Genomic DNA, 10,033 nt, shown 5'->3' with positions numbered 1-10,033 from the left:
GTCCCGGTATCCCGGTATGCCAACATGGCTTGGTACCCAGCAAAAGCTAATTGATCTTCCGTATTTCTCTGACGTGAATGTGTTTGAAATATCCCCAAACAGGGGTTCACATTTGGATTTCACGTGTAGAGCCTTGAGTATGCTTAATGAATCTGTGTATATGACTGTGTTTTCGTTTTTATGAGCGATGATCTTTTGAACTACCGTCTATATTGCTTGTACTTCGGCTGTGTAAACCAAGGCCTGGTGTGGTAATCGAATAATTGTTTCCCAATTGTATGTTATATGGCCCGCACACCCACGTGTTTCCTTGTTTTACAGCCTTCAGTACAAAATTTCATGCAATTTTTATATCTGTAAGGAAGAGCGCGGAATTCTTGTAATATGCGCTCGTGTGGGGTGTGTGTTAGTGTACAGTCGCATAGCGGTGTGAAATCGCACCACGGGGGCTTCCTAGCAACCTAGCAACCTAGTGGCTTCCTAGCAACCTGGGGGATTTGGCAAGGAATTCCATTATCCCGACAATATTGTGCGTATCGCAGGATAAGCGGCCTAATCATGTTCGGTTTATTTGTATACTGTGAGTGTGAGCTGCAGTCTGTGACGTTGTTGTAGCATATGTGTTGTGGTGAGGACAGGATTGTGAATACATAAGGAAAAGTTTGTAACGTTCTGCGCTGCTGTAAAGGAGGCTCAATAGTCATTTTATAAACCCTGGATAGGTGATGTTCTCTAAGCACCACTTGCCAGTCTTAGCCCATGTTTATGAACTGAGTGAAGTCGTCTGATGTAAGACTGTCTGGCTCAACCGTATATGAAGCTACCATAGTCTAATATGCTACGAACTAAACTGCGGTAGATGTGTAGCAAGCATTTCCTCTCAGAGCCTCAGAGCTTCCAATACAGTACTTTGAGGATGTTAAGTGCATTCTTCGCTTTAAGATTAATTATGTGCCCGAGAAAGTTCAGCTATTTTCAAACGGAGCAACCGAAACCTTGGGTCCTTGTTTTTATGGCAGAGCGCCTTCCTGTAGCTTAAGGTCGGGATATGGTTGTAGGCCCCTCTTTTGCGTAAATGCACCACTAATACATTTTTCACTTGAGAAGGGAAAACCGTTTTAAGATGCCCATTGCGAGACTTTATTTAATGTAATTTGAATTTGCCGCTCGCAGACTGCCGCATTCGATGCACTAAACGCAATGGTAGATCATCCACATATACCAAGTGCATTAGAGAGGAATGAATTACAACACAAACAGTGTTGTCCACCATACGCATCCCTTTGGCACACCACTTTCGTGAATGAATACACGTGACAGCACCGTTCCTCAACGCACTTAGAATGTTCGGTCGGGCGTATAATCGGCTGGGCATTTGAGCATTCTACAGCTGATATCTAAATCCGCCAAGTACCTTAAAATGGCAAACCAATGTTATATGGTACGCCTTTTCTAGATAGAATGAAACTGTGAGACAGTATTACTTGTATAGAGGGGCCGCGCGTGTCTCGTGTTCTAGCAATAGGAGCTAGCTGCGTTCCCCTTGATCGCCGACCACCGCAGATGAGGCGAGCTATTACGTTAGTCCGCTCAGCCGGTCCACTACTACAAATAGGCCTGAATATTGCGCCAATAGTTTTGATACAATCTAAGCTTGCGTTACACGGCCACAGAAGAACCATTCACTTTTTTCGAACACTACGTGTTCGTGGCGGCCATCGTATCGCTTTCTCGAACGACTTCGCGAGGCCATAGTACGGAGAGGAGCTGTTCAACGAGCTTCTTCAGCGAGACAAAAGGTCTTCAATACCAAATTATCATTCTGCAGAATGAAAGGTAAGAAAGTGTCAAGAGGTCTTGGCGGTAACCTTGCATACACGACATAAAAGGGGCTATAGTTCGTGGTTTCGTGTTTCATCGTATTGTAAGCGGATCTGATGAAGCGCAGCACGTCGTCCCAGTTCTTATAATTTGAGCAGACGTACACGGCAAGCATGTTGGTCAGCGTTCACTTTATTGTTTCAACGAGGCCATTGGTCTGTGCATGATACCGCGTGGAATGACGAAACCGTGAAGCGCATTAAAAATGTGTGTATTCAACGCCACCAGCAGTGAACCGGTGATCATGGTCGCTGATGATAACACGCGGTTGGCCATGACGAAGGACCACGGAACGCAGCAGGAAGACCACCACTCAAGCAGCGGTGGAAGGGAGTATAGCTGCAGTTTCTGTCTGCCGTGTAAGATGGTCCATGCCGAGAATTATCCAACGGTTCTTATTGTTAGATAAAGGGGATGGAATCATAATGTCAATGCCTGCTTGCTCGAACGGCGAACTGGGAAGTGTCGATGGCCGAAGGGGATCCAGGGCAGCGGTGGTCGGTCGCTTGTCGCGTTGGAATGTTTCACAACTACCGACATAGCGCTTATTGTTTCGTATATCTTAAGCCAGTAAAAGTGCTACCGCGTGCGGTGTTAGCGTTCATACGAAGCCGAAATGAGCGGATGCCACATCGTCATGCATGGTGCATAGAACGTTGGAGCGGGCACTCTCGGGGACAACTAGAAGAAAACTCGCTTCATGCTCGGAGAATTAGTTTTGCAGAGAGACTTATCGCGAACTACAAAGCGACCGCATCCCTGACAAGTACGGGTGACGACAAAAAGTGCATCGAGGGTAAGATCCTTGAGTTGCTCTCTCTGAAAGTCTGCCGCGTCAGGGGACGTACAAGAACAGCAGCTAGATAGTCGTCACCCGCCGTGGTTGCTCAGTGCCTATGGTGTTGGGCTGCTGAGCACGAGGTCGCGGGATCGAATCCCGGCCACGGCGGCCGCATTTCGATGGGGGCGAAATGCGAAAACACCCGTGTGCTTAGATTTAGGTGCACGTTAAAGAACCCCAGGTGGTCAAAATTTCCGGAGTCCTCCACTACGGCGTGCCTCATAATCATAAAGTGGTTTTGGCACGTAAAACCCCAAATATTAAATATTAATTAATTATTAGATAGTCGTCAAAATTCTCAGCATCGCACTCGGTACTCGCAATAGGAATCCGGGAGAGGCAGTCTGCATTAGTGTGACCGTGGTACCTATTGTACCACAACACAAAGCCATATTCCTAAAGTGGCAGCACCCAACGTGCGATACGACCACAGGGATCAGGCAAAGAAACCAGCCAGCATAAAGAATGATGGTCGGTTGTTATCTTGAATGGGCTACCGCAAAGATAACAGTGAAACAGATTTACGGCGAAAACAGCAGCCTGGCATTACTGTTCCGTAACCGTATAATTGCGTTTAGATTTGCTCACACAACGGCTGACATATGTGACAAAATGTTCAGCGGAACTGTGACGTTGTACGAGCACGGTTCCTGTCCCAATTCCACTAGCTCCAGTGTGAATTTTACTCGGGCAAGATGGATCAAACTGGCGCAAGAGGGGGGCTGACGTTAGTATAAACTTCAACTGAGAGAATTATGCGTTACACTTTGGTCTCTAAGTGAAGGCCGTATTTTGTTGCAGAATACTTGTCAACGGGTAAACGACTTAGGAAAACTAGGGAATAAAAGGACGAAGTTGCGAACACAGGCTAATGAACGAGCGAAGTTCTAGAGCTGACTGCGGCGGCTTGAAGAAGCTGGTCATTTCAATTTTACGAGTATCGGGCCTGACGCCATTCTTGCCCACAAATTCTCCCACGACCAGTGTGTTTGATGTTCGCCAAACCGACATTTTTTTTCGTTCAGAACCAGTCCAGCTTTTACAATGCAGTCGAGAACAAGACTGAACCAATTGCTGTGTTCTTCAAACGTACAGACATAGGTTACAATATCATCGAGGTAGTGCATGTAAATCTCTCAGTTTAGACCACGAACTACTGTGTCCATATATATTTCAAAGGAGGCAAACGCATTGCAAAGGCCAAAAGTCATGACAATAAATTTGAAAACGCTATCTGGAGTCACAAAAGCGGTCTTTTTCTTGACGTCAGTGTCCGTAGGCATTTGCCATTACCCCGAACACAAATAAAGCATTGAGAAATACGAAGCAACATGTAAGCTATGAATGACGTCATCAATTCGCGGCCACGGATCTTGATCTTTCTTCTTCACTGCGCTTAGACGTGTATAATCAACGCGGAATCTCAAGGAGCCACATTTTTTTCTGGACCAGGATTGCTGAACTTACCAATGGGCTCGACTATTCTTGAACGAAACCTTTGTTCATCATCACCTGGACTTATTCTGCGATCTCTTTGTGCTCGGAAGATGACACTCGGTAGGGCTCTTTGCGAATGGAATGTGCTGAGTCGGCAACCATTCTGTGGCGAGCGCGCGAGGATGGTAAATGAAATGGTGCATCTCCATGTGTGAAGTCTAATGCAGCAACATTCCTGCAATAGACCTCTACGCGTGCTTGCCGTGCCAAAGTACAGCGAGCCTTGCTGATCATACCGAGCTCTTCAAATGGCGACTATCACAAGTAGATCAAGCTTTAGTGAGGTCTGCAGGTAGTGCTGCTATTGCGCTGCATGAGACTTCATGGAAGCGAGCGATGTTAATTACGCGTGGTAGGATAACTGGTGTGGCGGAACAGTTCAGCGCTCACAGTGTGGCGACTCCTTTACTTATGCACACGAGAGAGCAGGGCACCACTGCACTTTCATCGCAATTTATGCTGTGAGGCCTAACCACACGGTTAACACAAGCAGCGTTAATAATAGTTGAAGAAACGCGAACGGGCGTCAGGTACCATGATGGTGAAATTACTTCATGGAAGACTCTGAGTGGGTCATTGTTTTCGCCACGCTAGCATTGTTCGGATAGTGCTGACATCCATAACTTGTTCAACGATATTTCACCTCTACCACTGTCCACGAAAGCGCCGTATTGACCAAGAAAATCAATATCAAGAATTACATCGTGAGAATAACAATAACGGACAAGGAAATTCTACACAAACACTTTCCCTGCCAAAAAAAACACTCACAGCACAAATACCAAGAAGATGATGCCACTCACCGCCTACTCCACGAAAGGTAACATTGGCCATGGATGCTAGTTTACGGGCGGCTGTGAAGATGAACGGCGCCGAGGGGACGGAGAGCCACGGGACGGTTAGTTGGTGGTGTCAAACTCCGCTCAGATGCCGGGGGATCGCATGCAAGCAAATCAGGCTTCTGCAAATCTGATGAATGACGGGTTACCGGTGGCGAGAATATCAGTGTTTTCTTTCCTGATTGGCGGCCTTGGGGACAATACCAAGCTGTATGTACTGTGAAACCACGGTTGTAGCACGCGGGCGAGTCGTGGTTCACAGCACATTCCTCGAAACGAATGTTAGGTTACTGTGGGCGGCGAGAATGTTTGTTGTCATGTGGGTAACGTGTCTCTACTGCTCGCTGAAATCTACAGTATCGCTCATAACTCACGTCCTGGTAGTAGGGTCAGTGCTGTCATTGCCGCAGCATCACATACTAAGTCACAAGGTCTTGTACATATAAAAATACAGCTGTTCTCGTTGTGGCCGAGCGTCATAAGTAGGGCTTCTGTCGTAGACACGTGGCTGTGGTCAAGGTGCGATTTCAGAACCCTCAAAGCCCCTCGCCCCAGGATACGAGGGCAGGGATGCATTCTTTTGCTCGAAGTCTAGCGACAGGCGGGAGCTATGAGTGCCTGGGTGTGTCGCTTGTGCGTGCAGGGCGAGCTCTCCCCGGATTACTCTTCTGATCGCTGATGCAAGATCGAGCCAGTGGTTGCTGTCTGTTCTTGCGACTGTCGTCACATTAGCGAGCCTGCCAAACTTCGAGGTGACGCGCCTCGTCTTAAGTTGCCCAAAAGTGCGACAGAGCCGAATGATCTCAGCGACGGCAGCTAGGGTGACTTTTGCGATGGAAAAAAAAAATCCTGCGCCTGATGTGCCCGACTTTGTCTTCCTCAGACAATTCAAAGTCCTCCATCATACAGTTTTTTCATGGCCTCACTGTAGGTCGTGCAGGTTTCACCTGGCAGTTGCGCACGTTTAAGGTGCATGTGTGCGGCCTTTTTCTTTTCCGTCACCAAATCGCTCTTCCATTTCGGAAACGAATCTACCGCATGTTGTTAACGTTTCCTCCTGATTGTCGAACCACACTAACGCAGTATTGCTTGAAAGGGCACGACGATCAAAAGCTGAAAAGCGCTATTCCACTTGTTGGTAGCGCTCAGTCGTTCATAATGGATGAGCCATTCCTCGACGTGTTCGTCTGGCCTTCCGCGAAGGGATGCGCATCTCTCAGTTACTCATAGGAGCTGGTCAGCGCAGCAGTAGGAATTTACCGTTGTTCGCCTGCACCGTGCGGCACGTTGAACTCCGGTGGATTCGGCGAAAGTCCAGCAAGGCGGCGGCTCCGTCGAAGAACTTGTGGCTCAAATTACCCTGTTGGTTGCCCATTAGCCAGCACCTCCACCACAGCTGTTACGAAGAGTTGTGACAAATTCGGTTTATTCACAGGAAATTGAGGACGTCGGTAGCGCAGTCCGGCCTCCAAAACTCGGCGTTTTCTTCCCCTTTTCTACTTCCTCACTGTCTTTCGTATCTTGGTTATAATATTACGGACGTCATCTTCCGCATCCGTCAAATAAACATCACCATCGCTTCGCATCTTCTTGGGTGTGCTAGCTTGTTCTTTTGGAATAAAAGCGTTGGTTTAACCGTTGCTATATACAGAGGCTATGCAAGCAAATGGGCTTGTCGTCCGGATTTCTCCACTCGGTAGGGCTGCGGTATCTGGGAGGGGAATGCAGATCTCCGTGAGGTGAAGCAGTCGGCACCGGTTGGGCGTGAGGTCGGGAGACGGAGCAGGCAGCAGGAAAACTTAGGTTTGCAAATTCTTGCTGTAGAACTGCCTGAACGAGAGAGATCGCTGGGGCTGGTTGGTCAATGGTTGGTTTAAGTGTGCGTGAATGGAACGGCGCAGGGCTTGTAGCCTGGAGTTCGCGGCGTGCAATACGTATGCCGTGCTTGTTTAAAGGTGGTGGAGCGGTAAGGACAACGCAAGACGACGTCGCAGCCTTGTTAGGGAGCCGGGAGAACTGTGGAATGAAGCGGCGGCATTCCTTGACAATGACGTCGATGGTGGACACATTGTTGAAGACCAACAAGTTGAAGGCGTCTTCCGCGATCCCTTTGAGTACGTGGCCAACTTTGTCAACCTCGGCCATTTTCTTGTCGACTTTCCGGCAAAGAGCGAGCACGTCTTGTGTGCACTAGACTTACGATTCTGTAGAAGACTGCACTCGGGTAGCAAGCTGTTTTCTAGTAGCCAGCTGCTGACTGGTGGGATTTCCAAAGAGGTTGACGAGCTTCTCCTTGAAGGCATCCCAGCTAGAGATGTCGACCTCGTGTGTCAGCAACCAGACACGAGGAGTTGCGCCCAACTAGTACAGGACATTGGCTAGTATAATTGTAAGGTCGCAGCGGTTGTTTTGGCTACCACGCTCATGCAGGTTGAGCCAGTACTCAACGTCGACATTATCTTGGCCGGAGAACATGCCAGGATCGCGGAGATTGGTAACGGTAAACTACGTTGTTGTCGGGTCACAGGAGTAGAAGTAGACGAGAGACCGGGAGCCAGTTCGGAAAGCAGGATGGTGCGGCCGCTGCGGAGCTCCGTGGCGAGGATGGGGATCGGCACCCTTCGGGATGGTGTATTATACCACCACAATGTACACCCCGATGCTCCTGCCCTACTCCTCGTTATTCCTAAGTACCTTCGATCAGTTGTTCTCCAAGAACTTCACGATTTACTAACGGCAGTTCACCTTGGCGTAACCCACACCTACGACGGGAGCCGCCGACGCTTCTTCTGGCCAGCCGTCGCCCACTCCGTCCGGAAACACGTGGCGGCGTGCGAAAAATGGCAGCGCACAAAGACACCATCCACGCTTCCTGCCGAGTGCCTTCAACCGCTCGACATTTCTTCGGAACCGTTCTTTTGCGTTGGCTTGGATTTACTTGGCCCTTTACCGCTATGCACGTCTGGCAACAAGTGGGTCGCTGTGGTGACAGACTACGCCACGCGCTACACCGTCACCAGAGCGCTTCCAAGAAGCTGCGCCACAGATGTCACCAATTTTCTTTTACTCGCCTTGATTCGGCATCATGGTGCTCCATGCCAACTGCTCACATGCCGTGGTCGGACATTTCTTTCTCAAGTGATAGCCGACATCCTGCAGTCCTGTTTCACCAAGCACTAGTCATGTCTTACCAACCACAGACTAATGGTCTCACTGAGTGTCTGAATCCCACCCTAACAGACATGCTTGCAAAATATGTCTTGTCCGACAATACTGATTGGGACCGCACCCTACCTTAGGTAACTTTCGCATATAATTCTCAACGTCACGACACTGCCGGTTATTCCCCGTTCTTTCTGCGGTTCGCCCGAGAACCGACATTGCCATTGGACGCATCCCGTCCATCTACCACAGCAGAGACCAGCGAGCATGCACTTCACTTCATCACCATGGCAGCCCAAGCAAAGTGAAATTGCCCGCGCTCGCCTCCTGACCTGTCAAGACAAGCAACGGCGCTTGTACGATTGCCAATACAGAGACTTCCACTCTTCGCCTGGGTCCCTAGTGCTCCTGTGGTCGCCGACTGGTCACGTTGGCCTGTCAGAAAAACTCCTATCTCGGTACACAGGCCCATATCGCGTGCTGCGGGTCATGACTGCAGTTACCAACGAAATCGCCCCAGTCAGTACCAGTGCCTCATCTGCCCCAAATTCCACTGACGTTGTGCATGTCACACACAATAGTACTCTCGTGTTATCACCGATATTTAGACGGCCCGGGATGGTGGTTTTGCCATCGGGAGTAATGATACATGCATACTGCGTGTTTATTGTGTCCGACGCACGTGGGCACCCCGACGAAGACGACGAACGCTCTAGCTCTCGAGCTGTCGGCTGCACTGGCCAGCGCTGCAGTTAGCTTTTGTAAATATACTTTGTAAATAGTCTCCAGGCTTAATCCTTTGTTTGCGTAACACTATCAATTAAGTATTTTTCAGAATCTGAGATGCATAGCAATGCCGCAACATATACGATGCGACTAACGATAAAGGCCTGGACAAGGCGAAGAATGTTGTCCTCTTTCATACCAGTATGTCGGGTGGCGATACGTGAGGTAAGCCTGCCTACTTGTGCAGCGTTGCTGCTATGATGATGTAGATTAGCAGCATGCTTGCGGTTTTGCTGTATGCTGAGCGCCAGGTCTGGGAGGATAAGAACGCGAGGGCTACGCACGCAGTGAGCTGCCGTGTCAGTGGCTGGAGAGTGACACTCTGGCTCGGCGGTGCCGATGAGCACGGTCGATTTCGATTTAGCCGGAGAGCAAGAATGACCGCGTGGTTCGTTGTATGACATCATTGAATCGATTGCTGCTTGTAGGATTGCTCGAATTTCGCCATCACTACCTCCTGCGGTCCGGAGGTTCATGTGCGCAGAGAGACTGTGCTGTAGATGGGGAACCCCAGAGAGACGCTCCGGGAGTCTGACGAGGGCGATGTTGAAGAGCATGGGCGAGAGTACTGACTCTTGCGGTGTGGCCTTACTCCCTAGCGCGATGACGTCCTATTGGAGCCCTCCGATGGTTAGAACGGCTAAAGGGCTGGATGGGAAATCTTCAATAAAACGGTATGTGTTGCGCCCAGCGTACAAATATGACAGGGCCTCCAATATGGCGTTGTGTTTGGTGTTGGCGAAAACTTTTTGTAAGATCCAAACCAAGGATGACCCATTTGTGGAGGTGGGGGCCTTGATGAGGCTCTATGATTTGGTGATATAGTTGGAGCATAATGTCTTGCATGGATAGCTGTGGGCGGAAGCCAAACAGTCTGTGGCAGATAGGTTTGCCTGTCTGAGTGGGCAGTAAGCCTTTGAAGAATAATGTGTTCCATGAGATTTCTTATGCATGGCTGACGGAGATGGGGCGCATATTTTCTGAATGCAGGGGTTTGTCTGGTTTAAGAATTAGTACAATTTTGGCA

General features: G+C 49.2%; 1 protein-coding gene across 1 annotated transcript in view; it reads left to right on the top strand.

Moving 5' to 3' along the window:
* Positions 1–9,058: 9,058 nt before the first annotated feature.
* LOC135912251 (uncharacterized) overlaps positions 9,059–10,033 on the top strand; it is a 70,292-nt gene continuing 69,317 nt past the window's right edge. The window contains exon 1 of the mRNA XM_065444646.2: positions 9,059–9,171. The gene's annotated coding sequence lies outside the window, so the exon portion shown is untranslated. The remainder of the gene's footprint in view (positions 9,172–10,033) is intronic.

This window comes from Dermacentor albipictus, chromosome 1 (genome assembly GCF_038994185.2).
Source record: "Dermacentor albipictus isolate Rhodes 1998 colony chromosome 1, USDA_Dalb.pri_finalv2, whole genome shotgun sequence".
Taxonomy (NCBI): Eukaryota; Metazoa; Arthropoda; class Arachnida; order Ixodida; family Ixodidae; genus Dermacentor; species Dermacentor albipictus.
The sequence above is the reverse complement of the archived record's forward strand: the minus strand, read 5'-3'. Positions and strand labels throughout refer to the sequence as shown.